The sequence below is a fragment of the Dendrobium catenatum genome, unplaced genomic scaffold (assembly GCF_001605985.2).
Source record: "Dendrobium catenatum unplaced genomic scaffold, ASM160598v2 fragScaff_scaffold_1056, whole genome shotgun sequence".
Taxonomy (NCBI): domain Eukaryota; kingdom Viridiplantae; phylum Streptophyta; class Magnoliopsida; order Asparagales; family Orchidaceae; genus Dendrobium; species Dendrobium catenatum.
Genome location: NW_021319518.1, coordinates 2,333,860 through 2,341,751, shown reverse-complemented (window position 1 = coordinate 2,341,751; position 7,892 = coordinate 2,333,860). Strand labels below are relative to the sequence as shown.

Sequence of the window (7,892 nt, the reverse complement as noted above, 5' to 3'; positions counted from 1 at the left end):
TGAAATATTTTTCACACATTTCTTTTTATAAAAGTTAAAAATATATATATATATTATTTATAACTAATATAATTAATAATTAAAATTTCTTATCGAGATAAAATTAATAATTTTTTATTTTATCAACAAAATATTATTTAAATTTTTTTTAATATGAATTCTTATATTTAGATTTTTATTCACATACAATTAATACATGTGCAATAAAACAAAGTATCTTAAATCTCATCTACAATCGATTTATTATTATTTTTTTTGAAATATTTTAAGTTATAATATTGCATTAGATTTCTATCTATATGGCATACTATATTTTTGTGAATTGCATTAAGTTCCTTAATAATTTCTATTTACAATTATCCCTTTCCCACGTAAATAGGCACTTTTTTAAGTAAAATTTCCATTCACAAGATTGAGTAGGGAAAATGACCCATATAATAACTACCAACAAGAAAGAGGAAATCCAATAGAAAAAATGTTAGGATTTTAAGTCGACAAATTTGGAAGAAAAAAAAACCCCAGAGCCACACAACACTAAGAAATTCACTATGAAAATTGGTTGAATTTGTACATATTTCTTTCTTTCTCACTCTCTACTTGAGATGTCGCAGCGACAACCTAGACGGGATGGTGCCACTATGATAGTAGCAGCGGGGGCAACATGGTGGCAGCCTGGTAGTGGCAACACTACGATGTAGTGATAAGAGATTGATGCTAGTGACACGATGATAAAGTGAGTGAGACATGACAATGCAGTGACAGAGTGATGAGATAACTTACTTGGGTTTATAAACTGGTAAATCTAGGTTAATTTCAAGTTAAAAAAAAGGTTTGATTCAAGTTTTCTAGAAAACCCGAACCTAATCCAATTTTATTTATGGTTTAGAGTTACAAACCCAAATCTAAATCATATAACAAATGAGTTAACCCAAACTAAAAATTTTTTGGGTCGGGTATTGGTCGGGTTCAGCTTGTATTACATTTTGATACCCCTGAAATTCCAGCCCCACTTGCAACAGTAGTGTACTAGGTTTAGTTTGCCTCGGGACTCCAATTTATGTCTCTAGTACGACTAATATTGTATTAGCATCGAAATCTAGAGAACTGCAATGCTCGTCTCTCTGTCCATCTCAAACTTTACTATCCAGCACCGTAGTGCTATACAGGAATGGAGAAACATTTGGTACAAAAAAATATTACCTAAGCACATAGAGAACCCGTGCAACCCCCCAACAAGCTCAACTAACATAATTTAGGTCACATATAGTAATACAACTTGATTTATCATAACAATCAAATCCTAAACGTAGATAAAAATTTATTCTATTTGTTAGTAACATTTTTTTTTTAAAAATAAATTAGCCATTTTGTAAAAATCTAACTATTCTATATAAAACCCTATAGTTAATTGATAATTTTTCTATGGCCTAAGATAAATTCTCACTCAAAATACTATAAAAAAAATTTTGTGTTCCTTTTTTTTTTCTTAAAAAAAATAACAATTTAGGTCAGGAAAGCTGGGAAGCATATTCTAAGTTTTCAACCTCATTATTAGTTGTTATGTTTTTACTTGAGCAATACAGGGCCAAAAATGATGGACGACACCTTTCATGAAATTTTGATTGATAGGAATGCAAAAAATTTATAACTTCATATATAATATAAACTTGAGAAAAAATCAGCATGGTGATATAAGAGATTGGATTCTTCATAGGCCAAAACTATTATTGATCAATTCTCTAACCACCTAATCTTCCCTTAAAACATTACTTATCTTCTAAATTAAATATCTAATAACCCTAATATGTGTAATAAACCACTGCCTATAAAACCCCACCTCCACTTGGTTTACTCCTCCAAGTTATCCTAGGTAGAGCTTCAAAGTTCTGTTCTCATGGAGACTTCTTCTCCTCTACTCTCATATTTTATTCTTCTCAATATGTTCTTCTTTTTGCTTCTAATAGAGAAGAAATTTCTAGTATCAGCATGAGAGCTTGTTGGAGGACACCATGTCATTGATATTAAGTCACTATTGCCGAGCAGCTCTTGCACCTTTCTGAATAAAAGTTTGCGAGCGATTTCAATAATTTTTTAATACATTATTGCATACTATTTTTTTTATAAAATAATTAAAATAACTATAATTCATGTAAAAATTAAGCTCATTTGATATTTATCACAAGAATAAGCTCTTTTGATAGACATCACAAGCTTAAACGTAATGGAAAAAAAAATAACTCAAAACTTCCATTAATTAGTTTTTCAAATTGTGATAGGCACGATCCCTTCCAAGCTCAACGTGGTCCTCCAGCATGGCCCGTGCTCATCCTTGAAACACCAATACAAGCTATCATATGTCGATCTCTTCCGTCAGGACCATGCCCGTGTTGAATACATCCAACGGCAGACTGCCAACGCCAACGTTCGCCTAAACCTTGTTGGAAGCTCCCTTTCTTCAAGACTTCCGACAAACATCGATTATTCTCTTGGTGTCTTCAACTATTTCGTCAACATTGTCCTAGGCACCCCTACCAAGTTCTTCAAACTTATGTTTGACATTGGTAGTGATCTCACTTGGACCCAATGTGTCCCCTGCATTAACTTTTATAACCAAAAAGACCCATTTTATGACCCGACCCAATCCTCGACTTTCACCACCATCGAATGCATCTCTAACTATTGTACCCAACTCCCTCGATTTGGTTTCTCACCTACCTTCACCTGTCTCTACGAACAAAAATATGTTAGTCGTGTTATTACTAAAGGTTCCCTCATTTAAGACACCATTTACCCACTTACCACCAACTTCCTAGTCCTCCATATGTAACATTTTCTGAGAAAAAATAATCAATTACACAATGGTACCACCACTATTTAATCTTGAAAAATGCTATGACATCACTAACTTAGAGCATGTGGTGTTACTATAGATTTTGATGATCTATGATGGCGAAGCGACAGCTAACTTAGATTTCTTAGGGATACTTTTGGTGGCCAAAAAATCTCAAGCATGCTTATCATTTATTGAAAATAAGGATGATAGTAAACTTGTGGTTATTGGTAATATGCAGCAACGCGGGTTCAATGTAGTCTATGATGTGGGGAACTTACAAATTGGCTTTGGGACTAATGATTGTAGCTAGTAACGGTTCAATCGAGTTGATTGAGTTAAATGCAATTTATTTTTGTAGCCATAATTAATAGGTTTCATCATATTGGCTATAAAATCAGGGCGTGCGAGATAGTAAATGTGGTCAAGAAAAAAGTTTGATTGTATCAAAATTTTATGAAATAATTTAATAGCAGTAAAGGCAACTTTATATGAGTTCATGAAAACCATTAAGATGTGCTTAATTTCTTTATAACTAAGGGAAAATAATGACATTTTTTATTGGAGGATAGAATTTTGATTATCAGAGTTAAAATCTCATCATTCTTTTCAAAAGAGCTTATACTTAAAAATAATGAAGATTGCTTATACAGTGTTAGACTATTCCAAACTAAAATCATCACATATTTTTCTTCAACTTGATCATTTTGGTTCTCATTTATGCTTCTTTTTTTTCCTATTCACTAAATGGAGGCATTTAAGGCTTCTGAGTTTGGCCAACCCATTGGGCCACCCAACTTAAGACATTAAAGCTTTAATGCGACCAATCCCATGTTCCTTAAATATGGGGACATTTAGCTAATTAAGGCAAACCCAGATACTGATCACATACATAACCATAGAACTCATCATCTCTAGTTGATATTTCAAAGAGAAACTCTATATCTCCAACAAGCTCTCTATGATATTGATTTAGAGTAGTGTTATGATGCCATGGAACTTATTTTGTTCTTTGATGGACGTCTGCTCATCGAAGACTATTAGGACTTGGGACATGTTATTGAGATCTTCTTTTCATATACGGAGGTTGAACTGGAAAAATAAGTGAAGTATATTTCTTTGAGGTTAAGAAAAGGTGCTAGTGCTTGGGTTACACAATTATTGCGAATGAGATACAGAGAAGGGAAATGATGGATTTGGAGTTGGTCTAAGATGAAATAGATTTTGAGGGCTCATTTCTTTCCATTGATTTTGAGCAAATACTTTACCTTAAATATCTGCATTGAGTTCAAGGGGTTCATTCTATAAGTGAATATACATATGAATTCTACAGGTTGAGTGCATGGAACAATCTCAATGAGTCCCATATTCAAATCATTGAATGACATATTGGTGGCCTAAATGTCATCTTATACAATAAATTGGAGTTAAGCTCGATATGGTCATCATCTCATGTTGTAAAATTCACATTGTAAACAAAAAATGCAACTTAGTCGTCATTCAAAATTACACTCAACTCGTCACCAATTTATAGAATTAGCTGTGGAAGGTAATAATCCCAATAACCACTAACTAAAATTATAGCAACACTACCACAACAAAATCACCTAACCATGTAGGCTACGATTAATCAGGATAATAAACTAAACTAAAAACTCAAAGTACAGACCTGTTAATTGACATGCTATTTTATACATTAGGGTATTTAATATATCTTTATTTTAAATTTGTGTGCTTTCATTTTAGGCTTTAAAGGTGTATATTGCCCAATGCTAACCCTCAATATTTCTTGAATTTGTTTCCAAAGTTGCTAATACACAATAATCCAATAATTTATATAATAACTTATACAAAAATAATGAATCATTGATAAAATTTATAATTATATTAAGATAATCAATAATCTTTATAGAATAATTTGTTTTATTTCATTTAAATGTAGTCCTGTAATACATGCCTTATGTATAATATTTATATCTTATCATAATGGAGCTAAACTATTTATTTTATCATAAATACCACTTGACCTATAAAATTTATAATAATCTATCATGATATATGCTTTGTATATCAAATATACTTTTGGAGAGAGTAGAATGTTGTTGGGAAATTCCTATTATGTTATTAAGTAAAAAATTTTGGATTAGAAGGAAAAAAATATTTGATCTATTTTTATGTAGGTCTTCATTGGTCATGTGCAATATTGATATTAGAAATTAGATCAAGAAAATGTTTAAAAATCACAAGCTGACATGCAGATTCAGCAAAGGTAAATATTGGAGGAGCTGTAGAAAATGGGGGGTAGTTTACTGGAAAGCAACCAACATCGAGAAAGAAGAACGATGATACATGTTATGACTAGAATACATGTGTTTGTAGAATTTATGTTGAGTTTTTATTGTATAAGAACTGGACATTTATCTTAGAAGTATTTAAAAATTTTAATTGAATGTGCAATTACTTTAGCGTTAATATTCTTGTGCAATGTTGAAATGTTATTGTAGAAATGTTAAAATGAACTATTTTGATTGGATGTGATTGTACAAATGTTATGTTACAATAATCGAGGCAAGGTGGATTTTGCTTGTTATGTTTTAGGTTTTCGATGGATTTTGGGCTGAAAAACTATCAAAAAGGACAATAGGAGTTTTTTGTTCTATTTTTGGCAATCATTATCTGCCAGGATTATCGACAAAATCCCCAAAGTAGCTTCCTATAAAATTTTTGTCAATAGGTGCCATCCAAATTTTTGCGTCTGGCCATTAAATATTTGAATAGATATTTCTAATTAAATTATGATGGATAGATCTTTCGCTAATTCCAAAGCAAAAAATTTGTCGAAATTACTAGCAGAATATTCATGGGTAAATTAACTCAAAATGCTACATTTTTCTTCCACGTTTATGCTAAAAATCTATTAGTACATCATCAAAATTATTTCCAGTGGAAAGTGTTGCAACTCATGACCCCAAGTTTGAGATTTTGATGATGACAAATAATGTCGTTTGAATTATCTTGAGATTCATAGAATATTAATTGCTATTGTCCATGAGTACTAACATTTCAGGAAAGATCAAAAGAAACTCAGGACGACATGAAGACTCAAGACTGAGTAGATTAGGAGTATGAGTCTGCAATGTATTTTGTTGTTTATTTTATTTTTATTTTCTTGAGTTTGGCCACAAAATGCATAAAAGTTTGAGCAACTATGCACACACATAGGGGGAGAGTGTTTTTAAATAAAAAATTGAGAGGTTTTCTTTCTCTGTAGATCGTACTATACGATATTATTTCGTACCGTACGATTAGAGGATTGTAGGACAATTCTGTGAATAGATCGTACCGTAAGAATGTATTCGTACTATACGATATGTTCAAAGCCAAAACCCTAACAGCCGGTTTAACTTAAGTAAGTTGTCTTTCCACCGCTCGTACTGTATGAACACATTCGTATTGTACGATTTTGTTTAATTACTTACTTAATTTAACCCGTAATTAGTGCAAGAAATTCGATCTTAATTATAATTTGAACATCGTACTGTATGAACACTTCGTATAATACGATGAACAGAGATGGATTATAATCATCCCGAAGATCATCCTGGACGATCCGTTTGATTTTGTCTCATCGTACTGTACGATGTCAATCGTACCAAACGATGAACAGAGATGATGTTTGATCGTCCCGACTATCGTCCTGTACAAACATTATTATTATGGATCGTACTGTATGATTTTAAATAATAATGTATGAACATTTTTGAACTATCCGTACCACTTCGTACAGGACGAAGTCTTTTTATATATATCGTACTGTACGATTATAAACCGTACTGTATGATAGTAACGGCTACTTTGAGATTTCATGGATTTTGGAGCCCATTTTTAGGTGTCAAAATAGAAATGTTTTGAATGTGAATCAGTGAGAGGAGAACGTGGTTAGAGAGGGATTCCGAGGGAGAGATCTCTTGAGAAGTTCTTTAGGGTTTGAGAGAGGAAGGTGAAGGTGAGCATTGTAAGGGAGAAGAGGTGTGAGGGAGATCACATGGTTGCTCCGAACTTGCTGCATCTTGCTACTCATCTGGCCCTAGAAGAATTTGTGGGAGGATCTCCAAGGGGAAAGGATCTTCGACATCCTTGACCTCAAGGTACTCTTCCTTCTCTAGGAGGGAGAAAAATGAGAAGGTTTTGTGCCGTCACCAGGAGGGTGAAAATAGAGTTTGGCACTCCGCCACACCGGGTTGGTGAAAGGGAGTATTGTAAGGGCCCTTCTCCACCTTGCCAAGGGGGGCAAAAGGAGAGCTATTGCTTGTAGTGAAATACCCAGAGCGGATGACTCCGGGGAGTGGACGTAGTACATGGTTTGACCGAACCACTATAAAAATCTCGGTGTGCTTTTTCCTTATTGTATTTTATTACTGCGTGTATTTTATTTTTTCAATATTTGCTTGAGAAAATTTGTGAAAAATAATTATTTAAATTTTCATGTTAAATTTTTAAAACATCAAAAAAATTAGAACTCTTGTTTAGGTTTAATTATTGTAAAGAAGTTTTCACAATTCACCCTCCCTCTTATACATCTAGTAACTTCAATTGGTATCAGAGCCTGTTTTTCAAAATTAGTGTTTTAGAAAACCTTGAAAAAATGATCATGTCGCATTTTGGTAATCGTAACACTATGGAGGGTTATTCAATAACCCGTCCACCACTCTTTGATAACATTTCGTTTGATTTCTGGAAAATTAGAATGCCTTCTTTTTTACAATCTATTGATTACCGCATGTGGATGTTAGTGAATGATGCATATGTTGCACCGTTTAAAACTATTAATGGATTGAAAACTCCTGTACCTTTTAATGAATGGAGCAATGAGGATAGGGATTTAGCCCAACTAAACGCTAAATATTTAAATTGTTTTTTCGGTGCATTGAAGTCTGAGGATTATATGAGAGTATCTACCTGTGCCACTGGTAAGGAGATTTAGGATAGACTGTGCATTACATACGAAGGAATAAATGAAGTAAAATAGTCTAGGCTTAATATTTTACTGCACGATTATGAA

At 32.8% G+C, this 7,892-nt stretch overlaps 1 protein-coding gene across 1 annotated transcript in view; it reads left to right on the top strand.

Annotated features, from left to right (window-relative positions):
• The window catches only part of LOC110101819 (aspartyl protease family protein At5g10770-like), a 63,327-nt gene that overhangs the window by 12,259 nt on the left and 43,176 nt on the right, over positions 1 to 7,892 (top strand). The window lies entirely within an intron of this gene.